The sequence below is a fragment of the Uloborus diversus genome, chromosome 1 (genome assembly GCF_026930045.1).
Source record: "Uloborus diversus isolate 005 chromosome 1, Udiv.v.3.1, whole genome shotgun sequence".
NCBI lineage: Eukaryota > Metazoa > Arthropoda > Arachnida > Araneae > Uloboridae > Uloborus > Uloborus diversus.
In genome coordinates this window covers 103,124,943-103,152,504 of record NC_072731.1, presented here as the reverse complement: position 1 = coordinate 103,152,504, position 27,562 = coordinate 103,124,943, and positions in this window count along the sequence as shown.

The window sequence follows — 27,562 nt, the reverse complement described above, 5'->3', positions numbered from 1 at the left end:
TTTTTATTTTTCCCTTTTGCGAAGTCAGTCAGTCAGTCTGACAGTCAATCAGTCAAGCACTCAGTCATTCAGTCTCAGTCAGTCAGTCCAGTCAGTCAGTCACTCAGTCAGTCAGTTAGTCCTTCAGCCAGTCAGTCAAGCAGTCAGTCATTTAGTCTCAGTCAGTCGGTCAGTCCTGTGCAGTCAGTTAGTCACTAAAGCAGTCAGTCAGTCTCAGTCAGTCAGTCAGTCAGTCAGTCCAGTCCAGTCTCAGTCAGTCAGTCAGTCAGTCTCGGTCAGTCAGTCAGTCAGTCATTCAGTCAGTCAGTCAGCCTTATTCAGTCAGTCTGTCAGTCATCCTTATTCAGTCAGTCTGTCAGTCAGTCAGTCGGTCAGTCCTGTCCAGTCAGTTAGTCAGTCAGTCATTTAGTCATTCAGTCAGTCAGTGAAATAGCCAGTCAGAGAGTCAAGCAGTCAGTCAGTCAGTCTCAGTCAGTCAGTTAGTCATTCAGTCAGTCAGTCAGTCCAGTCTCAGTCAGTCAGGCAGTTAGTCAGTCAGTCTCGGTCAGTCAGTGAGTCAGGCAGTCAGTATCAGTCAGTCAGTGAGTCAGTCTGTCAGTCAGGCAGTATCAGTCAGGCAGTAAGACTCCGCTCGACAGAACTCCGATAGCCTAATGGCTAGACCGCTGGTCTTCCAAGCGAGTGGCCTGGGTTCGAGTCCCAGCCGGAGCGAATATCTTCAATGTATATATTTCTTTTCTAATTTGAAAATTCTTTTTTTTTTCAATTTCTTTCCTTTGCAATTATTGATTATTTATGTAGGGAAGAAAATTCTGAGTCAGTTTAATTTTTCGACACGAAGATTTCAAAGTGTTTAAATAAACAATTACCAAGGTGCATTTTTTGTTTTTATTATATTTAAAACTCCCACCGACAGAGCTCCCATAGACTAATGGCTAGAGTGTTAGGCTTCCAAGCGAGTGGCCCTGGGTTCGAGTCCCAGCCTGAACGAAAATCTTCAATGTATACTTTTAGTTTCTAATTTGAAATTTCTTCTTCTTTTTTTTTTAATTTTTCTCTTTTGCGAATATTGATTATTTATGTAGGGAGAAAAATTTTGAGTCAGTTTAATTATTCGACCTGTAAATTTCAAAGTGTTTGAATCAATAATTACCAAGGTGCATTTTTTGTTTTTATTATATTTAAGACTTCCATCGACAGAGCTCTGATAGCCTAATGGCTAGACCGTTGGGTTCCTAGCGCGTGGTACTGGGTTCGAGTCCCGGCCGGAAAGGAAGTCTTAAATGCAAATATTTTTTTCTAATTTTATAATTCTTTTTTTTTATTTTTCCCTTTTGCGAAGTCAGTCAGTCAGTCTGACAGTCAATCAGTCAAGCACTCAGTCATTCAGTCTCAGTCAGTCAGTCCAGTCAGTCAGTCACTCAGTCAGTCAGTTAGTCCTTCAGCCAGTCAGTCAAGCAGTCAGTCATTTAGTCTCAGTCAGTCAGTCATTCAGTCAGTCAGTCAGTCAGGCAGTCAGTCAGTCAGTCAGTCGGTCAGTCCTGTGCAGTCAGTTAGTCACTAAAGCAGTCAGTCAGTCTCAGTCAGTCAGTCAGTCAGTCAGTCCAGTCCAGTCTCAGTCAGTCAGTCAGTCAGTCTCGGTCAGTCAGTCAGTCAGTCAGTCGGTCAGCCTTATTCAGTCAGTATGTCAGTCAGTCAGTCAGTCAGCCTTATTCAGTCAGTCTGTCAGTCATCCTTATTCAGTCAGTCTGTCAGTCAGTCAGTCGGTCAGTCCTGTCCAGTCAGTTAGTCAGTCAAGCAGTCAGTCAGGTAGTCAAGCAGTCAGTCAGTCATTTAGTCATTCAGTCAGTCAGTGAAATAGCCAGTCAGAGAGTCAAGCAGTCAGTCAGTCAGTCTCAGTCAGTCAGTTAGTCAGTGAGTCAGTCAGTCAGTCAGTCAGTCCAGTCTCAGTCAGTTAGGCAGTTAGTCAGTCAGTCTCGGTCAGTCAGTGAGTCAGTCAGTCAGTATCAGTCAGTCAGTGAGTCAGTCTGTCAGTCAGGCAGTATCAGTCAGGCAGTAAGACTCCGCTCGACAGAACTCCGATAGCCTAATGGCTAGACCGCTGGTCTTCCAAGCGAGTGCCCTGGGTTCGAGTCCCAGCCGGAGCGAATATCTTCAATGTATATATTTCTTTTCTAATTTGAAAATTCTTTTTTTTTTCAATTTCTTTCCTTTGCAATTATTGATTATTTATGTAGGGAAGAAAATTCTGAGTCAGTTTAATTTTTCGACACGAAGATTTCAAAGTGTTTAAATAAACAATTACCAAGGTGCATTTTTTGTTTTTATTATATTTAAAACTCCCACCGACAGAGCTCCCATAGACTAATGGCTAGAGAGTTAGGCTTCGAAGCGAGTGGCCCTGGGTTCGAGTCCCAGCCTGAACGAAAATCTTCAATGTATACTTTTAGTTTCTAATTTGAAATTTCTTCTTTTTTTTTTAATTTTTCTCTTTTGCGAATATTGATTATTTATGTAGGGAGAAAAATTCTGAGTCAGTTTAATTATTCGACCTGTAAATTTCAATGTGTTTGAATCAATAATTACCAAGGTGCATTTTTTGTTTTTATTATATTTAAGACTTCCATCGACAGAGCTCCGATAGCCTAATGGCTAGACCGTTGGGTTCCAAGCGCGTGGTACTGGGTTCGAGTCCCGGCCGGAACGAAAATCTTCCATGTGTATATTTCTCTTCTAATTTGAAGATTCTTTTTTTTTTCAATTTCTTTCTTTTGCAAATATGGATTATTTATGTACGGAAGAAAATTCTGAGTCAGTTTAATCATTCGACCTTTAGATTTCAAAGATTTTAGATCAATAATTACTAAGGTGCATTTTTTGTTTTTATTATAATTAAGACACCGATCAACAGAGATCCGATAGTATATTGGCGAGAGCGTTGGGCTTCCATGAGTGTCGCCCTGGGTTCAAATCCCAGTCGGAAAGGAAATCTTAAGTGCAAATATTTTTTTCTAATTTTATAATTCTTTTTTTTTTTATTTTTCCCTTTTGCGAAGTCAGTCAGTCAGTCTGACAGTCAATCAGTCAAGCACTCAGTCATTCAGTCTCAGTCAGTCAGTCCAGTCAGTCAGTCACTCAGTCAGTCAGTTAGTCCTTCAGCCAGTCAGTCAAGCAGTCAGTCATTTAGTCTCAGTCAGTCAGTCATTCAGTCAGTCAGTCAGTCAGGCAGTCAGTCAGTCAGTCAGTCGGTCAGTCCTGTGCAGTCAGTTAGTCACTAAAGCAGTCAGTCAGTCTCAGTCAGTCAGTCAGTCAGTCAGTCCAGTCCAGTCTCAGTCAGTCAGTCAGTCAGTCTCGGTCAGTCAGTCAGTCAGTCATTCAGTCAGTCAGTCAGTCAGGCAGTCAGTCAGTCGGTCAGCCTTATTCAGTCAGTCTGTCAGTCAGTCAGTCAGTCAGCCTTATTCAGTCAGTCTGTCAGTCATCCTTATTCAGTCAGTCTGTCAGTCAGTCAGTCGGTCAGTCCTGTCCAGTCAGTTAGTCAGTCAAGCAGTCAGTCAGGTAGTCAAGCAGTCAGTCAGTCAGTGTCAGTCAGTCATTTAGTCATTCAGTCAGTCAGTGAAATAGCCAGTAAGAGAGTCAAGCAGTCAGTCAGTCAGTCTCAGTCAGTCAGTTAGTCAGTCAGTCAGTCAGTCAGTCAGTCAGTCCAGTCTCAGTCAGTCAGGCAGTTAGTCAGTCAGTCTCGGTCAGTCAGTGAGTCAGTCAGTCAGTATCAGTCAGTCAGTGAGTCAGTCTGTCAGTCAGGCAGTATCAGTCAGGCAGTAAGACTCCGCTCGACAGAACTCCGATAGCCTAATGGCTAGACCGCTGGTCTTCCAAGCGAGTGGCCTGGGTTCGATTCCCAGCCGGAGCGAATATCTTCAATGTATATATTTCTTTTCTAATTTGAAAATTCTTTTTTTTTTCAATTTCTTTCCTTTGCAATAATTGATTATTTATGTAGGGAAGAAAATTCTGAGTCAGTTTAATTTTTCGACACGAAGATTTCAAAGTGTTTAAATAAACAATTACCAAATTGCATTTTTTGTTTTTATTATATTTAAAACTCCCACCGACAGAGCTCCCATAGACTAATGGCTAGAGTGTTAGGCTTCCAAGCGAGTGGCCCTGGGTTCGAGTCCCAGCCTGAACGAAAATCTTCAATGTATACTTTTAGTTTCTAATTTGAAATTTCTTCTTCTTTTTTTTTTAATTTTTCTCTTTTGCGAATATTGATTATTTATGTAGGGAGAAAAATTCTGAGTCAGTTTAATTATTCGACCTGTAAATTTCAAAATGTTTGAATCAATAATTACCAAGGTGCATTTTTTGTTTTTATTATATTTAAGACTTCCATCGACAGAGCTCCGATAGCCTAATGGCTAGACCGTTGGGTTCCTAGCACGTGGTACTGGGTTCGAGTCACGGCCGGAAAGGAAATCTTAAATGCAAATATTTTTTTCTAATTTTATAATTCTTTTTTTTTTATTTTTCCCTTTTGCGAAGTCAGTCAGTCAGTCTGACAGTCAATCAGTCAAGCACTCAGTCATTCAGTCTCAGTCAGTCAGTCCAGTCAGTCAGTCACTCAGTCAGTCAGTTAGTCCTTCAGCCAGTCAGTCAAGCAGTCAGTCATTTAGTCTCAGTCAGTCAGTCATTCAGTCAGTCAGTCAGTCAGGCAGTCAGTCAGTCAGTCAGTCGGTCAGTCCTGTGCATTCAGTTAGTCACTAAAGCAGTCAGTCAGTCTCAGTCAGTCAGTCAGTCAGTCAGTCCAGTCCAGTCTCAGTCAGTCAGTCAGTCAGTCTCGGTCAGTCAGTCAGTCAGTCAGTCAGTCAGTCATTCAGTCAGTCAGTCAGTCGGTCAGCCTTATTCTGTCAGTCAGTCAGTCAGTCAGCCTTATTCAGTCAGTCTGTCAGTCATCCTTATTCAGTCAGTCTGTCAGTCAGTCAGTCGGTCAGTCCTGTCCAGTCAGTTAGTCAGTCAAGCAGTCAGTCAGGTAGTCAAGCAGTCAGTCAGTCAGTGTCAGTCAGTCATTTAGTCATTCAGTCAGTCAGTGAAATAGCCAGTCAGAGAGTCAAGCAGTCAGTCAGTCAGTCTCAGTCAGTCAGTTAGTCAGTCAGTCAGTCAGTCAGTCAGTCAGTCCAGTCTCAGTCAGTCAGGCAGTTAGTCAGTCAGTCTCGGTCAGTCAGTGAGTCAGTCAGTCAGTATCAGTCAGTCAGTGAGTCAGTCTGTCAGTCAGGCAGTATCAGTCAGGCAGTAAGACTCCGCTCGACAGAACTCCGATAGCCTAATGGCTAGACCGCTGGTCTTCCAAGCGAGTGGCCTGGGTTCGAGTCCCAGCCGGAGCGAATATCTTCAATGTATATATTTCTTTTCTAATTTGAAAATTCTTTTTTTTTTCAATTTCTTTCCTTTGCAATTATTGATTATTTATGTAGGGAAGAAAATTCTGAGTCAGTTTAATTTTTCGACACGAAGATTTCAAAGTGTTTAAATAAACAATTACCAAGGTGCATTTTTTGTTTTTATTATATTTAAAACTCCTACCGACAGAGCTCCCATAGACTAATGGCTAGAGTGTTAGGCTTCCAAGCGAGTGGCCCTGGGTTCGAGTCCCAGCCTGAACGAAAATCTTCAATGTATACTTTTAGTTTCTAATTTGAAATTTCTTCTTATTTTTTTTTTAATTTTTCTCTTTTGCGAATATTGATTATTTATGTAGGGAGAAAAATTCTGAGTCAGTTTAATTATTTGACCTGTAAATTTCAAAATGTTTGAATCAATAATTACCAAGGTGCATTTTTTGTTTTTATTATATTTAAGACTTCCATCGACAGAGCTCCGATAGCCTAATGGCTAGACCGTTGGGTTCATAGCGCGTGGTACTGGGTTCGAGTCCCGGCCGGAAAGGAAATCTTAAATGCAAATATTTTTTTCTAATTTTATAATTCTTTTTTTTTATTTTTCCCTTTTGCGAAGTCAGTCAGTCAGTCTGACAGTCAATCAGTCAAGCACTCAGTCATTCAGTCTCAGTCAGTCAGTCCAGTCAGTCAGTCACTCAGTCAGTCAGTTAGTCCTTCAGCCAGTCAGTCAAGCAGTCAGTCATTTAGTCTCAGTCAGTCAGTCATTCAGTCAGTCAGTCAGTCAGGCAGTCAGTCAGTCAGTCGGTCAGTCCTGTGCAGTCAGTTAGTCACTAAAGCAGTCAGTCAGTCTCAGTCAGTCAGTCAGTCAGTCAGTCCAGTCCAGTCTCAGTCAGTCAGTCAGTCAGTCTCGGTCAGTCAGTCAGTCAGGCAGTCAGTCAGTCAGTCAGTCATTCAGTCAGTCTGTCAGTCAGTCAGTCAGTCAGCCTTATTCAGTCAGTCTGTCAGTCATCCTTATTCAGTCAGTCTGTCAGTCAGTCAGTCGGTCAGTCCTGTCCAGTCAGTTAGTCAGTCAAGCAGTCAGTCAGGTAGTCAAGCAGTCAGTCAGTCAGTGTCAGTCAGTCATTTAGTCATTCAGTCAGTCAGTGAAATAGCCAGTCAGAGAGTCAAGCAGTCAGTCAGTCAGTCTCAGTCAGTCAGTTAGTCAGTCAGTCAGTCAGTCAGTCAGTCAGTCCAGTCTCAGTCAGTCAGGCAGTTAGTCAGTCAGTCTCGGTCAGTCAGTGAGTCAGTCAGTCAGTATCAGTCAGTCAGTGAGTCAGTCTGTCAGTCAGGCAGTATCAGTCAGGCAGTAAGACTCCGCTCGACAGAACTCCGATAGCCTAATGGCTAGACCGCTGGTCTTCCAAGCGAGTGGCCTGGGTTCGAGTCCCAGCCGGAGCGAATATCTTCAATGTATATATTTCTTTTCTAATTTGAAAATTCTTTTTTTTTTCAATTTCTTTCCTTTGCAATTATTGATTATTTATGTAGGGAAGAAAATTCTGAGTCAGTTTAATTTTTCGACACAAAGATTTCAAAGTGTTTAAATAAACAATTACCAAATTGCATTTTTTGTTTTTATTATATTTAAAACTCCTACCGACAGAGCTCCCATAGACTAATGGCTAGAGTGTTAGGCTTCCAAGCGAGTGGCCCTGGGTTCGAGTCCCAGCCTGAACGAAAATCTTCAATGTATACTTTTAGTTTCTAATTTGAAATTTCTTCTTCTTTTTTTTTTAATTTTTCTCTTTTGCGAATATTGATTATTTATGTAGGGAGAAAAATTCTGAGTCAGTTTAATTATTCGACCTGTAAATTTCAAAATGTTTGAATCAATAATTACCAAGGTGCATTTTTTGTTTTTATTATATTTAAGACTTCCATCGACAGAGCTCCGATAGCCTAATGGCTAGACCGTTGGGTTCCTAGCACGTGGTACTGGGTTCGAGTCACGGCCGGAAAGGAAATCTTAAATGCAAATATTTTTTTCTAATTTTATAATTCTTTTTTTTTTTATTTTTCCCTTTTGCGAAGTCAGTCAGTCAGTCTGACAGTCAATCAGTCAAGCACTCAGTCATTCAGTCTCAGTCAGTCAGTCCAGTCAGTCAGTCACTCAGTCAGTCAGTTAGTCCTTCAGCCAGTCAGTCAAGCAGTCAGTCATTTAGTCTCAGTCAGTCAGTCATTCAGTCAGTCAGTCAGTCAGGCAGTCAGTCAGTCAGTTAGTCGGTCAGTCCTGTGCAGTCAGTTAGTCACTAAAGCAGTCAGTCAGTCTCAGTCAGTCAGTCAGTCAGTCAGTCCAGTCCAGTCTCAGTCAGTCAGTCTCGGTCAGTCAGTCAGTCAGTCATTCAGTCAGTCAGTCAGTCAGGCAGTCAGTCAGTCGGTCAGCCTTATTCAGTCAGTCTGTCAGTCAGTCAGTCAGTCAGCCTTATTCAGTCAGTCTGTCAGTCATCCTTATTCAGTCAGTCTGTCAGTCAGTCAGTCGATCAGTCCTGTCCAGTCAGTTAGTCAGTCAAGCAGTCAGTCAGGTAGTCAAGCAGTCAGTCAGTCAGTGTCAGTCAGTCATTTAGTCATTCAGTCAGTCAGTGAAATAGCCAGTCAGAGAGTCAAGCAGTCAGTCAGTCAGTCTCAGTCAGTCAGATAGTCAGTCAGTCAGTCAGTCAGTCCAGTCTCAGTCAGTCAGGCAGTTAGTCAGTCAGTCTCGGTCAGTCAGTGAGTCAGTCAGTCAGTATCAGTCAGTCAGTGAGTCAGTCTGTCAGTCAGGCAGTATCAGTCAGGCAGTAAGACTCCGCTCGACAGAACTCCGATAGCCTAATGGCTAGACCGCTGGTCTTCCAAGCGAGTGGCCTGGGTTCGAGTCCCAGCCGGAGCGAATATCTTCAATGTATATATTTCTTTTCTAATTTGAAAATTCTTTTTTTTTTTCAATTTCTTTCCTTTGCAATTATTGATTATTTATGTAGGGAAGAAAATTCTGAGTCAGTTTAATTTTTCGACACGAAGATTTCAAAGTGTTTAAATAAACAATTACCAAGGTGCATTTTTTGTTTTTATTATATTTAAAACTCCCACCGACAGAGCTCCCATAGACTAACGGCTAGAGTGTTAGGCTTCCAAGCGAGTGGCCCTGGGTTCGAGTCCCAGCCTGAACGAAAATCTTCAATGTATACTTTTAGTTTCTAATTTGAAATTTCTTCTTCTTTTTTTTTTAATTTTTCTCTTTTGCGAATATTGATTATTTATGTAGGGAGAAAAATTCTGAGTCAGGTTAATTATTCGACCTGTAAATTTCAAAGTGTTTGAATCAATAATTACCAAGGTGCATTTTTTGTTTTTATTATATTTAAGACTTCCATCGACAGAGCTCCGATAGCCTAATGGCTAGACCGTTGGGTTCCTAGCGCGTGGTACTGGGTTCGAGTCCCGGCCGGAAAGGAAATCTTAAATGCAAATATTTTTTTCTAATTTTATAATTCTTTTTTTTTATTTTTCCCTTTTGCGAAGTCAGTCAGTCAGTCTGACAGTCAATCAGTCAAGCACTCAGTCATTCAGTCTCAGTCAGTCAGTCCAGTCAGTCAGTCACTCAGTCAGTCAGTTAGTCCTTCAGCCAGTCAGTCAAGCAGTCAGTCATTTAGTCGCAGTCAGTCAGTCATTCAGTCAGTCAGTCAGTCAGTCAGTCAGGCAGTCAGTCAGTCAGTCAGTCGGTCAGTCCTGTGCAGTCAGTTAGTCACTAAAGCAGTCAGTCAGTCAGTCAGTCAGTCCAGTCCAGTCTCAGTCAGTCAGTCTCGGTCAGTCAGTCAGTCAGTCATTCAGTCAGTCAGTCAGTCAGGCAGTCAGTCAGTCGGTCAGCCTTATTCAGTCAATCTGTCAGTCAGTCAGTCAGTCAGCCTTATTCAGTCAGTCTGTCAGTCATCCTTATTCAGTCAGTCTGTCAGTCAGTCAGTCCAGTCTCAGTCAGTCAGGCAGTTAGTCAGTCAGTCTCGGTCAGTCAGTGAGTCAGTCAGTCAGTATCAGTCAGTCAGTGAGTCAGTCTGTCAGTCAGGCAGTATCAGTCAGGCAGTAAGACTCCGCTCGACAGAACTCCGATAGCCTAATGGCTAGACCGCTGGTCTTCCAAGCGAGTGGCCTGGGTTCGAGTCCCAGCCGGAGCGAATATCTTCAATGTATATATTTCTTTTCTAATTTGAAAATTCTTTTTTTTTTCAATTTCTTTCCTTTGCAATTATTGATTATTTATGTAGGGAAGAAAATTCTGAGTCAGTTTAATTTTTCGACACGAAGATTTCAAAGTGTTTAAATAAACAATTACCAAGGTGCATTTTTTGTTTTTATTATATTTAAAACTCCCACCGACAGAGCTCCCATAGACTAATGGCTAGAGTGTTAGGCTTCCAAGCGAGTGGCCCTGGGTTCGAGTCCCAGCCTGAACGAAAATCTTCAATGTATACTTTTAGTTTCTAATTTGAAATTTCTTCTTCTTTTTTTTTTACATGCTTTTCTTTAACTTCACTCGTTGTACGTAACTTTTTATTTTCGCTTTTTCCTAAAGTTTGGAGTGCTGGAAACATGTTTACATACATGTATATACTGAAAAAAAATTGTTTGTTTGTTTGTTTGTTTGTTTGCTTGTTTCTTTGTTTGTCTGTATGACCGGATTTTTTCAAATCTTGCAACTTTGATTAAACCAACTTCCAGATGTCCTAGGGTACTATTTTTTTTTTAAAACACTCGTCATGGATGACAATACAAGGTTCCATCATGAGTTTTGGACCCGGATAACCAGGTCGATGATGACGGACCGGTATACTCGCGGGTTACATGCTCTTCTTTAACTTCACTCGTTGTACGTAAATTTTTAATTTCGCTTTTTCCTTCAGTTTGGAGTACTGGAAACATGTTTACATGCATGTATATGCTGAAAAAAAAATTGTTCGTCTGTTTGTTTGTTTGACCAGATTTTTTCCTATCTTGCAACTTTTTTTAAACCAACTTTCAGATATCTTAGGGTGATAATTTTTTTAAAAAAACATTCATCTTAAATGACAATACAAGGTTCCATCATGATTTTTGGACCTGGACATCAATTCGATGATGACGGGCAGGTATATTCGAGGGTCAAAAAAAAAAAAAACATAATATGTAACTAAAATTAAAAAGTCTTCTTACAGACACTCTAAACCGCCAAAAAAAGTGACTAACAACGAAAAGAGAAACAGCAACACAGCGCAAAAGAAGGTTGGAAAAGGCTCGTGTGAAATATACAGCTAAGAAGCTTAATAATAATGAAGATGTTCAACCCAAGTGACAGAACGGGAACGTTTTTGACCACGTCGTTTAAAAGAAACCGCCTGCAGAACGTAAAGTTTGCTTAGCAGCAAACAGGTTGAAAAATTCACAATCTCGCTCAATCGAGATTTCTGAAGAACGCAAAGCTCGCCAAGAATCAGATTGTCAAAGTAATTCTCAACGTGAAGCAAATGAATCCGATCAAAAACATAAAGCTCGCTTTGTGATTGAGCAAGCTATACGTCGAGCTACTAATCCTTTCAAACGACGGACCATTGAAAATAACCCCTGTTTTGCCTTATCTTTGATGAATTGAGTTTCAGCATCAGATGAGTTCATTCGTAACGGTGGAAGAATTTGCCTCTTGAAACGCCGACCCAAAGAGAGTTATGTGAATAACTATAATAAGTCACTTCTTTTGATATGGAAGGGAAACATGGATATTCAACCATGTGGCTCCAATGAATCTATAGCATATTACGTCGCTAAGTACATATCCAAGTCCGAACCCACACAGTTAAATTCCAGCATTGCACAGGCGATTCAACAAATCCGCCGAGATGAGACAAATATTTCTCGCAAACTTTTCAAAATATGTATGCGTCTAATGAGTGAGCGACAAGTTTCGGCATGCGAGTGTGTTTTTAGACTCTGCCATTTAAATTTACGAGACAGTTCAAGACAATGTGTTTTCCTCAACACCAGAAAACCCGAGCAAAGATACAGAGTATTAAAATTCAACGAAGCGGGAGATAACACCGGACTGTGCGCAAACATCTTTGATAGATACGAAAAAAGACCTCTGGAGCATCAAAATTTCAACTTTGCGAACATGACCTTGATGGAATTCGCCATGAAATTTAAACCATATTACGCGAAACCACAAAGCAAAGAATTTGTTGAGGAGAGTATTGACATTGACGTTTATAATGATAATGTTCCCCATAAGAGAAAAAAAAAAAGAATTGATTACTTTGATGGACAATTGTAAAATAGAAATAAGAAATGTAACTGCTGTTGTAAGAGTTCCATACTTCGTTGCCTCCACTGATCCGGAGAATTTTTACTATAGTCTTCTTCTGCAATACATGCCCTACCGCTCGGAGCAAGAACTACTTGAAGGATTTAATTCTTCAAAAGAAGCCTTTCTTGCTCGAGAAGAGGCTTTAAAAAGAAACAGCGAGCAAATGGAAGAATATCGAGAACGAGATAGACAACTGGAGAATGCCTTTAACCAAGCTCACGCATTCGAAATACTCGATGCAGAACCGCTTGAATTGCAGGAAGACGTTGACGAAGAAGTTTTGGAACAACAAATAATGGACGACATTCAATTTCAAAATGCAGTCCAAGCAATGAACTTGCGTCAAAAAGACATATTCAAGTACATTACATCAAGTATTCAAGACCAATTGGGTGGCAGCCAACACCGAGAAAGACTTTTCATCACTGGCCAAGCTGGCACTGGAAAAACATTTCTTTTCAATCTACTGAAAAATCAAGTCAACCGATGTTACGCCAAGCCAGTAGTCAAAGTATGTGCTTTAACAGGTGTAGCTGCACGATTGGTTGGAGGATCCACATTACACAACTCGTTGAAATTACCAGTTCAAAAAGATGGTCGTATTGTGGAAATGCCTTTACTAACTGGAATATTTCTCCAAACTATGCGTCGACTTTGGACAGACATTGAATTCTTCTTCATTGATGAAATATCCATGGTACCGTACGAGATGCTATGCATGATTGACTCGCGTTTGAGGCAATTAAAGAACACTGACAATTTTTTTGGAGGCCTTAACATTCTAGTATTTGGTGATCTAATGCAGCTTCCACCTGTGAGAGGAAGACAAATATTCCAACAGCCCGAGCACATGATTCCTGCTACTGACTTATGGAAACCTTTTTCTTTGGTAGAATTGGTGGACAATATGAGACAGCAAGGAGACATGTTGTTCGTTGACCTCTTAAATGCTCTTAGAATTGGTGAACTCTCGGCACAGCATATGGCTGTTTTACTTGAGAGAGAAAGTTCTGATATGGATGGAGAGTTTTCCATTGAAAGAGCCTTAAGAATCTACCCAACTAACAAGCAGGTAGATGAACATAACAATCGAGTTCTTCAGTATTTCAGGAGCAAAAATACTAGTATCTACAAAATTCGTGCCCAAGATCAACTAATCGATGCAACAAAAAAACTCAACGAAAATACAAGTATCGATAGCATCATTTCAAAAGACATTAACAAGACCGGAGGTTTACCGCGAGAATTAGAAATTTTCGTAGGAGCTAAGGTTATGTTAAGAGCCAATATTGACGTCACCAAAGGTCTTGTTAATGGAGCTATAGGATTTGTAAAAGAGATTGTTTGGCCATATTTTCGCAGAGCTCAAGTGTATGCCGAGGACATACCATCTGTTCTCATCAATTTCGGTAAAGACGGCATACACAAAATCGAGCCGAAATCCATTCAATTTCCAGCTTTATACAGTTATGGAACTGCCGAAAGGCGAATGTTGCCGTTGATTTTTTCGTGGGCTTCAACTGTACATAAAATGCAGGGAAGTACTGTGGACTATGCAGTTGTCTATCTTGGAAATAAACTATTTGCTGAAGGACAAGCGTACGTAAACTTGAGCAGAGTAAGATCTCTTGCTGGACTCCGGATAGAAGAGCTCGACTGCACAAAATTAACTGGCAAGAAGCCTTGCAATAATGATGCTCTTGTGGAAATGGAGAGAATGCGGAGGTACAGTGAAAATGATGAAAGAATACGAAATAGTACTGTCAAAAATGCTTGAATTTTCAATGTGGACTAGACCTACTGGGCAAACCACAATTAAAAAAAAAAAAAAAAAAACGTTTCTGACTATTTACCTCTCAAGTGGTGTGGAAAAAGTAGCATTTTGCATGTGTCTAGTGATGTGATATACTAGAAATATTGGTATTTTGTAATTAAAACTAAAAAGTAGAAAATAAAAATAATAAAAAAAAATTTAAAAACATGCTTTTCTTTTTTTCATTCAAAAAAATGAACTAAAAAGTGGAAAATAATTTTCTTTTATCACAAAAAATTTATCCTATATAACACATAAGTTAACATCAGACCTATTGTATTACGATACATTGAAATTATCATTTAAATTTCTGACTCAAAAGAAAAGCGTGGGCGCCTTATCATAAAGTTATCGAAAATATTTTTGATTATCTTATAAGGATAATTAATAAGTACATGCGAACATTAAAATTCAATTTTCAATCGACTACTATTTATTGTTCATATTACTAAACTTACGTGTCAATAACCACTGTACCTTGCAATAAGGTTCTCTTTACAAGTGGAAACATTTTTTTAAAATCAGACATTAAAAATTAGTAAAAAATTTACACTTATGATACTTCAGAGCCGTAATATAATAAAAATTAATTTAGTAATTTATTATAATGCTGGTGTGTGTATTTATAACACTCTTAATATTTTTATTGTAGTTTTATATGAATCTTGATCCATCTTAATGATTTAATCTTCAATTCAATGTTTATGTTTTAATTTTTAATGTGATTTTTTTTATAATTCTATTCTAATTTTCTTAAGTCTAATATAATAAATTAATGCATACCAATTTATTTCTTTAAATTTAATTCATCTGGTAATAATTGCTTTTCCATGTGTATGATGTTAAATTTTTAATTTTCATTAGTATAAAACGGGTTATACGGCGCCCACGCTTTTCTTTTTAGTCAGAAATTTAAATGATAATTTCAATGTATCGTAATACAATAGATCTGATGTTAACTTATGTGTTATATAGGATAAATTTTTTGTGATAAAAGAAAATTATTTTCCACTTTTTAGTTCATTTTTTTGAATGAAAAAAAGAAAAGCATGTTTTTAAAATTTTTTTTATTATTTTTATTTAATTTTTCTCTTTTGCGAATATTGATTATTTATGTAGGGAGAAAAATTCTGAGTCAGTTTAATTATTCGACCTGTAAATTTCAAAGTGTTTGAATCAATAATTACCAAGGTGCATTTTTTGTTTTTATTATATTTAAGACTTCCATCGACAGAGCTCCGATAGCCTAATGGCTAGACCGTTGGGTTCCTAGCGCGTGGTACTGGGTTCAAGTCCCGGCCGGAAAGGAAATCTTAAATGCAAATACTTTTTTCTAATTTTATAATTCTTTTTTTTTATTTTTCCCTTTTGCGAAGTCAGTCAGTCAGTCTGACAGTCAATCAGTCAAGCACTCAGTCATTCAGTCTCAGTCAGTCAGTCCAGTCAGTCAGTCACTCAGTCAGTCAGTTAGTCCTTCAGCCAGTCAGTCAAGCAGTCAGTCATTTAGTCTCAGTCAGTCAGTCATTCAGTCAGTCAGTCAGTCAGGCAGTCAGTCAGTCAGTCAGTCGGTCAGTCCTGTGCAGTCAGTTAGTCACTAAAGCAGTCAGTCAGTCTCAGTCAGTCAGTCAGTCAGTCAGTCCAGTCCAGTCTCAGTCAGTCAGTCAGTCAGTCTCGGTCAGTCAGTCAGTCAGTCATTCAGTCAGTCAGTCAGTCAGGCAGTCAGTCAGTCGGTCAGCCTTATTCAGTCAGTCGGTCAGCCTTATTCAGTCAGTCTGTCAGTCAGTCAGTCAGTCAGCCTTATTCAGTCAGTCTGTCAGTCATCCTTATTCAGTCAGTCTGTCAGTCAGTCAGTCGGTCAGTCCTGTCCAGTCAGTTAGTCAGTCAAGCAGTCAGTCAGGTAGTCAAGCAGTCAGTCAGTCAGTGTCAGTCAGTCATTTAGTCATTCAGTCAGTCAGTGAAATAGCCAGTCAGAGAGTCAAGCAGTCAGTCAGTCAGTCTCAGTCAGTCAGTTAGTCAGTCAGTCAGTCAGTCAGTCAGTCAGTCCAGTCTCAGTCAGTCAGGCAGTTAGTCAGTCAGTCTCGGTCAGTCAGTGAGTCAGTCAGTCAGTATCAGTCAGTCAGTGAGTCAGTCTGTCAGTCAGGCAGTATCAGTCAGGCAGTAAGACTCCGCTCGACAGAACTCCGATAGCCTAATGGCTAGACCGCTGGTCTTCCAAGCGAGTGGCCTGGGTTCGAGTCCCAGCCGGAGCGAATATCTTCAATGTATATATTTCTTTTCTAATTTGAAAATTCTTTTTTTTTTCAATTTCTTTCCTTTGCAATTATTGATTATTTATGTAGGGAAGAAAATTCTGAGTCAGTTTAATTTTTCGACACGAAGATTTCAAAGTGTTTAAATAAACAATTACCAAGGTGCATTTTTTGTTTTTATTATATTTAAAACTCCCACCGACAGAGCTCCCATAGACTAATGGCTAGAGTGTTAGGCTTCCAAGCGAGTGGCCCTGGGTTCGAGTCCCAGCCTGAACGAAAATCTTCAATGTATACTTTTAGTTTCTAATTTGAAATTTCTTCTTCTTTTTTTTTTAATTTTTCTCTTTTGCGAATATTGATTATTTATGTAGAGAGAAAAATTCTGAGTCAGTTTAATTATTCGACCTGTAAATTTCAAAGTGTTTGAATCAATAATTACCAAGGTGCATTTTTTGTTTTTATTATATTTAAGACTTCCATCGACAGAGCTCCGATAGCCTAATGGCTAGACCGGTGGGTTCCTAGCGCGTGGTACTGGGTTCGAGTCCCGGCCGGAAAGGAATGCTTAAATGCAAATATTTTTTTCTAATTTTATAATTCTTTTTTTTTTTATTTTTCCCTTTTGCGAAGTCAGTCAGTCAGTCTGAGAGTCAATCAGTCAAGCACTCAGTCGTTCAGTCTCAGTCAGTCAATCCAGTCAGTCAGTCACTCAGTCAGTCAGTTAGTCCTTCAGCCAGTCAGTCAAGCAGTCAGTCATTTAGTCTCAGTCAGTCAGTCATTCAGTCAGTTAGTCAGTCAGGCAGTCAGTCAGTCAGTCAGTCGGTCAGTCCTGTGCAGTCAGTTAGTCACTAAAGCTGTCAGTCAGTCTCAGTCAGTCAGTCAGTCAGTCAGTCCAGTCCAGTCTCAGTCAGTCAGTCAGTCAGTCTCGGTCAGTCAGTCAGTCATTCAGTCAGTCAGTCAGTCAGGCAGTCAGTCAGTCGCTCAGCCTTATTCAGTCAGTCTGTCAGTCAGTCAGTCAGTCAGCCTTATTCAGTCAGTCTGTCAGTCATCTTTATTCAGTCAGTCTGTCAGTCAGTCAGTCGGTCAGTCCTGTCCAGTCAGTTAGTCAGTCAAGCAGTCAGTCAGGTAGTCAAGCAGTCAGTCAGGTAGTCAAGCAGTCAGTCAGTCAGTGTCAGTCAGTCATTTAGTCATTCAGTCAGTCAGTGAAATAGCCAGTCAGAGAGTCAAGCAGTCAGTCAGTCAGTCTCAGTCAGTCAGTTAGTCAGTCAGTCAGTCAGTCAGTCAGTCAGTCCAGTCTCAGTCAGTGAGGCAGTTAGTCAGTCAGTCTCGGTCAGTCAGTCAGTCTGACAGTCAATCAGTCAAGCACTCAGTCATTCAGTCTCAGTCAGTCAGTCCAGTCAGTCAGTCACTCAGTCAGTCAGTTAGTCCTTCAGCCAGTCAGTCAAGCAGTCAGTCATTTAGTCGCAGTCAGTCAGTCATTCAGTCAGTCAGTCAGTCAGTCAGTCAGGCAGTCAGTCAGTCAGTCAGTCGGTCAGTCCTGTGCAGTCAGTTAGTCACTAAAGCAGTCAGTCAGTCTCAGTCAGTCAGTCAGTCCAGTCCAGTCTCAGTCAGTAAGTCAGTCAGTCTCGGTCAGTCAGTCAGTCAGTCATTCAGTCAGTCAGGCAGTCAGTCAGTCGGTCAGCCTTATTCAGTCAATCTGTCAGTCAGTCAGTCAGTCAGCCTTATTCAGTCAGTCTGCCAGTCATCCTTATTCAGTCAGTCTGTCAGTCAGTCAGTCCAGTCTCAGTCAGTCAGGCAGTTAGTCAGTCAGTCTCGGTCAGTCAGTGAGTCAGTCAGTCAGTATCAGTCAGTCAGTGAGTCAGTCTGTCAGTCAGGCAGTATCAGTCAGGCAGTAAGACTCCGCTCGACAGAACTCCGATACCCTAATGGCTAGACCGCTGGTCTTCCAAGCGAGTGGCCTGGGTTCGAGTCCCAGCCGGAGCGAATATCTTCAATGTATATATTTCTTTTCTAATTTGAAAATTCTTTTTTTTTTTTCAATTTCTTTCCTTTGCAATTATTGATTATTTATGTAGGGAAGAAAATTCTGAGTCAGTTTAATTTTTCGACACGAAGATTTCAAAGTGTTTAAATAAACAATTACCAAGATGCATTTTTTGTTTTTATTATATTTAAAACTCCCACCGACAGAGCTCCCATAGACTAATGGCTAGAGTGTTAGGCTTCCAAGCGAGTGGCCCTGGGTTCGAGTCCCAGCCTGAACGAAAATCTTCAATGTATACTTTTAGTTTCTAATTTGAAATTTCTTCTTCTTTTTTTTTAATTTTTCTCTTTTGCGAATATTGATTATTTATGTAGGGAGAAAAATTCTGAGTCAGTTTAATTATTCGACCTGTAAATTTCAAAGTGTTTGAATCAATAATTACCAAGGTGCATTTTTTGTTTTTATTATATTTAAGACTTCCATCGACAGAGCTCCGATAGCCTAATGGCTAGACCGTTGGGTTCCTAGCGCGTGGTACTGGGTTCGAGTCCCGGCCGGAAAGGAAATCTTAAATGCAAATATTTTTTTCTAATTTTATAATTCTTTTTTTTTTATTTTTCCCTTTTGCGAAGTCAGTCAGTCAGTCTGACAGTCAATCAGTCAAGCACTCAGTCATTCAGTCTCAGTCAGTCAGTCCAGTCAGTCAGTCACTCAGTCAGTCAGTTAGTCCTTCAGCCAGTCAGTCAAGCAGTCAGTCATTTAGTCTCAGTCAGTCAGTCATTCAGTCAGTCAGTCGGTCAGTCCTGTGCAGTCAGTTAGTCACTAAAGCAGTCAGTCAGTCTCAGTCAGTCAGTCAGTCAGTCAGTCCAGTCCAGTCTCAGTCAGTCAGTCAGTCAGTCTCGGTCAGTCAGTCAGTCAGTCATTCAGTCAGTCAGTCAGTCAGGCAGTCAGTCAGTCGGTCAGCCTTATTCAGTCAGTCTGTCAGTCAGTCAGTCAGCCTTATTCAGTCAGTCTGTCAGTCATCCTTATTCAGTCAGTCTGTCAGTCAGTCAGTCGGTCAGTCCTGTCCAGTCAGTTAGTCAGTCAAGCAGTCAGTCAGGTAGTCAAGCAGTCAGTCAGTCAGTGTCAGTCAGTCATTTAGTCATTCAGTCAGTCAGTGAAATAGCCAGTCAGAGAGTCAAGCAGTCAGTCAGTCAGTCTCAGTCAGTCAGTTAGTCAGTCAGTCAGTCAGTCAGTCAGTCAGTCCAGTCTCAGTCAGTCAGGCAGTTAGTCAGTCAGTCTCGGTCAGTCAGTGAGTCAGTCAGTCAGTATCAGTCAGTCAGTGAGTCAGTCTGTCAGTCAGGCAGTATCAGTCAGGCAGTAAGACTCCGCTCGACAGAACTCCGATAGCCTAATGGCTAGACCGCTGGTCTTCCAAGCGAGTGGCCTGGGTTCGAGTCCCAGCCGGAGCGAATATCTTCAATGTATATATTTCTTTTCTAATTTGAAAATTCTTTTTTTTTTTCAATTTCTTTCCTTTGCAATTATTGATTATTTATGTAGGGAAGAAAATTCTGAGTCAGTTTAATTTTTCGACACGAAGATTTCAAAGTGTTTAAATAAACAATTACCAAGGTGCATTTTTTGTTTTTATTATATTTAAAACTCCCACCGACAGAGCTCCCATAGACTAATGGCTAGAGTGTTAGGCTTCCAAGCGAGTGGCCCTGGGTTCGAGTCCCAGCCTGAACGAAAATCTTCAATGTATACTTTTAGTTTCTAATTTGAAATTTCTTCTTCTTTTTTTTTAAATTTTTCTCTTTTGCGAATATTGATTATTTATGTAGAGAGAAAAATTCTGAGTCAGTTTAATTATTCGACCTGTAAATTTCAAAGTGTTTGAATCAATAATTACCAAGGTGCATTTTTTGTTTTTATTATATTTAACCCTTCCATCGACAGACCTCCGATAGCCTAATGGCTAGACCGTTGGGTTCCTAGCGCGTGGTACTGGGTTCGAGTCCCGGCCGGAAAGGAAATCTTAAATGCAAATATTTTTTTCTAATTTTATAATTCTTTTTTTTTATTTTTCCCTTTTGCGAAGTCAGTCAGTCAGTCTGAGAGTCAATCAGTCAAGCACTCAGTCGTTCAGTCTCAGTCAGTCAATCCAGTCAGTCAGTCACTCAGTCAGTCAGTTAGTCCTTCAGCCAGTCAGTCAAGCAGTCAGTCATTTAGTCTCAGTCAGTCAGTCATTCAGTCAGTCAGTCAGTCAGGCAGTCAGTCAGTCAGTCAGTCGGTCAGTCCTGTGCAGTCAGTTAGTCACTAAAGCAGTCAGTCAGTCTCAGTCAGTCAGTCAGTCCAGTCCAGTCTCAGTCAGTCAGTCAGTCAGTCTCGGTCAGTCAGTCAGTCAGTCATTCAGTCAGTCAGTCAGTCAGGCAGTCAGTCAGTCGGTCAGCCTTATTCAGTCAGTCTGTCAGTCAGTCAGTCAGTCAGCCTTATTCAGTCAGTCTGTCAGTCATCCTTATTCAGTCAGTCTGTCAGTCAGTCAGTCGGTCAGTCCTGTCCAGTCAGTTAGTCAGTCAAGCAGTCAGTCAGGTAGTCAAGCAGTCAGTCAGTCAGTGTCAGTCAGTCATTTAGTCATTCAGTCAGTCAGTGAAATAGCCAGTCAGAGAGTCAAGCAGTCAGTCAGTCAGTCTCAGTCAGTCAGTTAGTCAGTCAGTTAGTCAGTCAGTCAGTCAGTCAGTCAGTCAGTCCAGTCTCAGTCAGTCAGGCAGTTAGTCAGTCAGTCTCGGTCAGTCAGTGAGTCAGTCAGTCAGTATCAGTCAGTCAGTGAGTCAGTCTGTCAGTCAGGCAGTATCAGTCAGGCAGTAAGACTCCGCTCGACAGAACTCCGATAGCCTAATGGCTAGACCGCTGGTCTTCCAAGCGAGTGGCCTGGGTTCGACTCCCAGCCGGAGCGAATATCTTCAATGTATGTATTTCTTTTCTAATTTGAAAATTCTTTTTTTTTTCAATTTCTTTCCTTTGCAATTATTGATTATTTATGTAGGGAAGAAAATTCTGAGTCAGTTTAATTTTTCGACACGAAGATTTCAAAGTGTTTAAATAAACAATTACCAAGGTGCATTTTTTGTTTTTATTATATTTAAAACTCCCCCCGACAGAGCTCCCATAGACTAATGCAAGAGTGTTAGGCTTCCAAGCGAGTGGCCCTGGGTTCGAGTCCCTGCCTGAACGAAAATCTTCAATGTATACTTTTAGTTTCTAATTTGAAATTTCTTCTTCTTTTTTTTTTAATTTTTCTCTTTTGCGAATATTGATTATTTATGTAGGGAGAAAAATTCTGAGTCAGTTTAATTATTCGACCTGTAAATTTCAAAGTGTTTGAATCAATAATTACCAAGGTGCATTTTTTGTTTTTATTATATTTAAGACTTCCATCGACAGAGCTCCGATAGCCTAATGGCTAGACCGTTGGGTTCCAAGCGCGTGGTACTGGGTTCGAGTCCCGGCCGGAACGAAAATCTTCCATGTATATATTTCTCTTCTAATTTGAAGATTCTTTTTTTTTTCTATTTCTTTCTTTTGCAAATATGGATTATTTATGTACGGAAGAAAATTCTGAGTCAGTTTAATCATTCGACCTTTAGATTTCAAAGATTTTAGATCAATAATTACTAAGGTGCATTTTTTGTTTTTATTATAATTAAGACACCGATCAACAGAGATCCGATAGTATATTGGCGAGAGCGTTGGGCTTCCATGAGTGTCGCCCTGGGTTCAAATCCCAGCCGGAAAGGAAATCTTAAATGCAAATATTTTTTTCTAATTTTATAATTCTTTTTTTTTTATTTTTCCCTTTTGCGAAGTCAGTCAGTCAGTCTGACAGTCAATCAGTCAAGCACTCAGTCATTCAGTCTCAGTCAGTCAGTCCAGTCAGTCAGTCACTCAGTCAGTCAGTTAGTCCTTCAGCCAGTCAGTCAAGCAGTCAGTCATTTAGTCTCAGTCAGTCAGTCATTCAGTCAGTCAGTCAGTCAGGCAGTCAGTCAGTCAGTCAGTCGGTCAGTCCTGTGCAGTCAGTTAGTCACTAAAGCAGTCAGTCAGTCTCAGTCAGTCAGTCAAGTCCAGTCCAGTCTCAGTCAGTCAGTCAGTCAGTCTCGGTCAGTCAGTCAGTCAGTCATTCAGTCAGTCAGTCAGTCAGTCAGGCAGTCAGTCAGTCGGTCAGCCTTATTCAGTCAGTCTGTCAGTCAGTCAGTCAGTCAGCCTTATTCAGTCAGTCTCTCAGTCATCCTTATTCAGTCAGTCTGTCAGTCAGTCAGTCGGTCAGTCCTGTCCAGTCAGTTAGTCAGTCAAGCAGTCAGTCAGGTAGTCAAGCAGTCAGTCAGTCAGTGTCAGTCAGTCATTTAGTCATTCAGTCAGTCAGTGAAATAGCCAGTCAGAGAGTCAAGCAGTCAGTCAGTCAGTCTCAGTCAGTCAGTTAGTCAGTCAGTCAGTCCAGTCTCAGTCAGTCAGGCAGTTAGTCAGTCAGTCTCGGTCAGTCAGTGAGTCAGTCAGTCAGTATCAGTCAGTCAGTGAGTCAGTCTGTCAGTCAGGCAGTATCAGTCAGGCAGTAAGACTCCGCTCGACAGAACTCCGATAGCCTAATGGCTAGACCGCTGGTCTTCCAAGCGAGTGGCCTGGGTTCGAGTCCCAGCCGGAGCGAATATCTTCAATGTATATATTTCTTTTCTAATTTGAAAATTCTTTTTTTTTTCAATTTCTTTCCTTTGCAATTATTGATTATTTATGTAGGGAAGAAAATTCTGAGTCAGTTTAATTTTTCGACACGAAGATTTCAAAGTGTTTAAATAAACAATTACCAAGGTGCATTTTTTGTTTTTATTATATTTAAAACTCCCACCGACAGAGCTCCCATAGACTAATGGCTAGAGTGTTAGGCTTCCAAGCGAGTGGCCCTGGGTTCGAGTCCCAGCCTGAACGAAAATCTTCAATGTATACTTTTAGTTTCTAATTTGAAATTTCTTCTTCTTTTTTTTTAATTTTTCTCTTTTGCGAATATTGATTATTTATGTAGAGAGAAAAATTCTGAGTCAGTTTAATTATTCGACCTGTAAATTTCAAAGTGTTTGAATCAATAATTACCAAGGTGCATTTTTTGTTTTTATTATATTTAAGACTTCCATCGACAGAGCTCCGATAGCCTAATGGCTAGACCGGTGGGTTCCTAGCGCGTGGTACTGGGTTCGAGTCCCGGCCGGAAAGGAATGCTTAAATGCAAATATTTTTTTCTAATTTTATAATTCTTTTTTTTTTTATTTTTCCCTTTTGCGAAGTCAGTCAGTCAGTCTGAGAGTCAATCAGTCAAGCACTCAGTCGTTCAGTCTCAGTCAGTCAATCCAGTCAGTCAGTCACTCAGTCAGTCAGTTAGTCCTTCAGCCAGTCAGTCAAGCAGTCAGTCATTTAGTCTCAGTCAGTCAGTCATTCAGTCAGTTAGTCAGTCAGGCAGTCAGTCAGTCAGTCAGTCGGTCAGTCCTGTGCAGTCAGTTAGTCACTAAAGCAGTCAGTCAGTCTCAGTCAGTCAGTCAGTCAGTCAGTCCAGTCCAGTCTCAGTCAGTCAGTCAGTCAGTCTCGGTCAGTCAGTCAGTCAGTCATTCAGTCAGTCAGTCAGTCAGGCAGTCAGTCAGTCGGTCAGCCTTATTCAGTCAGTCTGTCAGTCAGTCAGTCAGTCAGCCTTATTCAGTCAGTCTGTCAGTCATCCTTATTCAGTCAGTCTGTCAGTCAGTCAGTCGGTCAGTCCTGTCCAGTCAGTTAGTCAGTCAAGCAGTCAGTCAGGTAGTCAAGCAGTCAGTCAGGTAGTCAAGCAGTCAGTCAGTCAGTGTCAGTCAGTCATTTAGTCATTCAGTCAGTCAGTGAAATAGCCAGTCAGAGAGTCAAGCAGTCAGTCAGTCAGTCTCAGTCAGTCAGTTAGTCAGTCAGTCAGTCAGTCAGTCAGTCAGTCCAGTCTCAGTCAGTCAGGCAGTTAGTCAGTCAGTCTCGGTCAGTCAGTGAGTCAGTCAGTCAGTATCAGTCAGTCAGTGAGTCAGTCTGTCAGTCAGGCAGTATCAGTCAGGCAGTAAGACTCCGCTCGACAGAACTCCGATAGCCTAATGGCTAGACCGCTGGTCTTCCAAGCGAGTGGCCTGGGTTCGAGTCCCAGCCGGAGCGAATATCTTCAATGTATATATTTCTTTTCTAATTTGAAAATTCTTTTTTTTTTTCAATTTCTTTCCTTTGCAATTATTGATTATTTATGTAGGGAAGAAAATTCTGAGTCAGTTTAATTTTTCGACACGAAGATTTCAAAGTGTTTAAATAAACAATTACCAAGGTGCATTTTTTGTTTTTATTATATTTAAAACTCCCACCGACAGAGCTCCCATAGACTAATGGCTAGAGTGTTAGGCTTCCAAGCGAGTGGCCCTGGGTTCGAGTCCCAGCCTGAACGAAAATCTTCAATGTATACTTTTAGTTTCTAATTTGAAATTTCTTCTTCTTTTTTTTTTAATTTTTCTCTTTTGCGAATATTGATTATTTATGTAGGGAGAAAAATTCTGAGTCAGTTTAATTATTCGACCTGTAAATTTCAAAGTGTTTGAATCAATAATTACCAAGGTGCATTTTTTGTTTTTATTATATTTAAGACTTCCATCGACAGAGCTCCGATAGCCTAAAGGCTAGACCGTTGGGTTCCTAGCGCGTGGTACTGGGTTCGAGTCCCGGCCGGAAAGGAAATCTTAAATGCAAACATTTTTTTCTAATTTTATAATTCTTTTTTTTTATTTTTCCCTTTTGCGAAGTCAGTCAGTCAGTCTGACAGTCAATCAGTCAAGCACTCAGTCATTCAGTCTCAGTCAGTCAGTCCAGTCAGTCAGTCACTCAGTCAGTCAGTTAGTCCTTCAGCCAGTCAGTCAAGCAGTCAGTCATTTAGTCGCAGTCAGTCAGTCATTCAGTCAGTCAGTCAGTCAGTCAGTCAGTCAGGCAGTCAGTCAGTCAGTCAGTCGGTCAGTCCTGTGCAGTCAGTTAGTCACTAAAGCAGTCAGTCAGTCTCAGTCAGTCAGTCAGTCAGTCAGTCAGTCCAGTCCAGTCTCAGTCAGTCAGTCAGTCAGTCTCGGTCAGTCAGTCAGTCAGTCATTCAGTCAGTCAGTCAGTCAGGCAGTCAGTCAGTCGGTCAGCCTTATTCAGTCAATCTGTCAGTCAGTCAGTCAGTCAGCCTTATTCAGTCAGTCTGCCAGTCATCCTTATTCAGTCAGTCTGTCAGTCAGTCAGTCCAGTCTCAGTCAGTCAGGCAGTTAGTCAGTCAGTCTCGGTCAGTCAGTGAGTCAGTCAGTCAGTATCAGTCAGTCAGTGAGTCAGTCTGTCAGTCAGGCAGTATCAGTCAGGCAGTAAGACTCCGCTCGACAGAACTCCGATACCCTAATGGCTAGGCCGCTGATCTTCCAAGCGAGTGGCCTGGGTTCGAGTCCCAGCCGGAGCGAATATCTTCAATGTATATATTTCTTTTCTAATTTGAAAATTCTTTTTTTTTTTCAATTTCTTTCCTTTGCAATTATTGATTATTTATGTATGGAAGAAAATTCTGAGTCAGTTTAATTTTTCGACACGAAGATTTCAAAGTGTTTAAATAAACAATTACCAAGATGCATTTTTTGTTTTTATTATATTTAAAGCTCCCACCGACAGAGCTCCCATAGACTAATGGCTAGAGTGTTAGGCTTCCAAGCGAGTGGCCCTGGGTTCGAGTCCTAGCCTGAACGAAAATCTTCAATGTATACTTTTAGTTTCTAATTTGAAATTTCTTCTTCTTTTTTTTTAATTTTTCTCTTTTGCGAATATTGATTATTTATGTAGGGAGAAAAATTCTGAGTCAGTTTAATTATTCGACCTGTAAATTTCAAAGTGTTTGAATCAATAATTACCAAGGTGCATTTTTTGTTTTTATTATATTTAAGACTTCCATCGACAGAGCTCCGATAGCCTAATGGCTAGACCGTTGGGTTCCTAGCGCGTGGTACTGGGTTCGAGTCCCGGCCGGAAAGGAAATCTTAAATGCAAATATTTTTTTCTAATTTTATAATTCTTTTTTTTTTTATTTTTCCCTTTTGCGAAGTCAGTCAGTCAGTCTGACAGTCAATCAGTCAAGCACTCAGTCATTCAGTCTCAGTCAGTCAGTCCAGTCAGTCAGTCACTCAGTCAGTCAGTTAGTCCTTCAGCCAGTCAGTCAAGCAGTCAGTCATTTAGTCTCAGTCAGTCAGTCATTCAGTCAGTCAGTCAGTCAGGCAGTCAGTCAGTCAGTCAGTCGGTCAGTCCTGTGCAGTCAGTTAGTCACTAAAGCAGTCAGTCAGTCTCAGTCAGTCAGTCAGTCAGTCAGTCCAGTCCAGTCTCAGTCAGTCAGTCAGTCAGTCTCGGTCAGTCAGTCAGTCAGTCATTCAGTCAGTCAGTCAGTCAGGCAGTCAGTCAGTCGGTCAGCCTTATTCAGTCAGTCTGTCAGTCAGTCAGTCAGCCTTATTCAGTCAGTCTGTCAGTCATCCTTATTCAGTCAGTCTGTCAGTCAGTCAGTCGGTCAGTCCTGTCCAGTCAGTTAGTCAGTCAAGCAGTCAGTCAGGTAGTCAAGCAGTCAGTCAGTCAGTGTCAGTCAGTCATTTAGTCATTCAGTCAGTCAGTGAAATAGCCAGTCAGAGAGTCAAGCAGTCAGTCAGTCAGTCTCAGTCAGTCAGTTAGTCAGTCAGTCAGTCAGTCAGTCAGTCAGTCCAGTCTCAGTCAGTCAGGCAGTTAGTCAGTCAGTCTCGGTCAGTCAGTGAGTCAGTCAGTCAGTATCAGTCAGTCAGTGAGTCAGTCTGTCAGTCAGGCAGTATCAGTCAGGCAGTAAGACTCCGCTCGACAGAACTCCGATAGCCTAATGGCTAGACCGCTGGTCTTCCAAGCGAGTGGCCTGGGTTCGAGTCCCAGCCGGAGCGAATATCTTCAATGTATGTATTTCTTTTCTAATTTGAAAATTCTTTTTTTTTTCAATTTCTTTCCTTTGCAATTATTGATTATTTATGTAGGGAAGAAAATTCTGAGTCAGTTTAATTTTTCGACACGAAGATTTCAAAGTGTTTAAATAAACAATTACCAAGGTGCATTTTTTGTTTTTATTATATTTAAAACTCCCACCGACAGAGCTCCCATAGACTAATGGCAAGAGTGTTAGGCTTCCAAGCGAGTGGCCCTGGGTTCGAGTCCCAGCCTGAACGAAAATCTTCAATGTATACTTTTAGTTTCTAATTTGAAATTTCTCTTCTTCTTTTTTTTTTAATTTTTCTCTTTTGCGAATATTGATTATTTATGTAGGGAGAAAAATTCTGAGTCAGTTTAATTATTCGACCTGTAAATTTCAAAGTGTTTGAATCAATAATTACCAAGGTGCATTTTTTGTTTTTATTATATTTAAGACTTCCATCGACAGAGCTCCGATAGCCTAATGGCTAGACCGTTGGGTTCCAAGCGCGTGGTACTGGGTTCGAGTCCCGGCCGGAACGAAAATCTTCCATGTATATATTTCTCTTCTAATTTGAAGATTCTTTTTTTTTTCTATTTCTTTCTTTTGCAAATATGGATTATTTATGTACGGAAGAAAATTCTGAGTCAGTTTAATCATTCGACCTTTAGATTTCAAAGATTTTAGATCAATAATTACTAAGGTGCATTTTTTGTTTTTATTATAATTAAGACACCGATCAACAGAGATCCGATAGTATATTGGCGAGAGCGTTGGGCTAC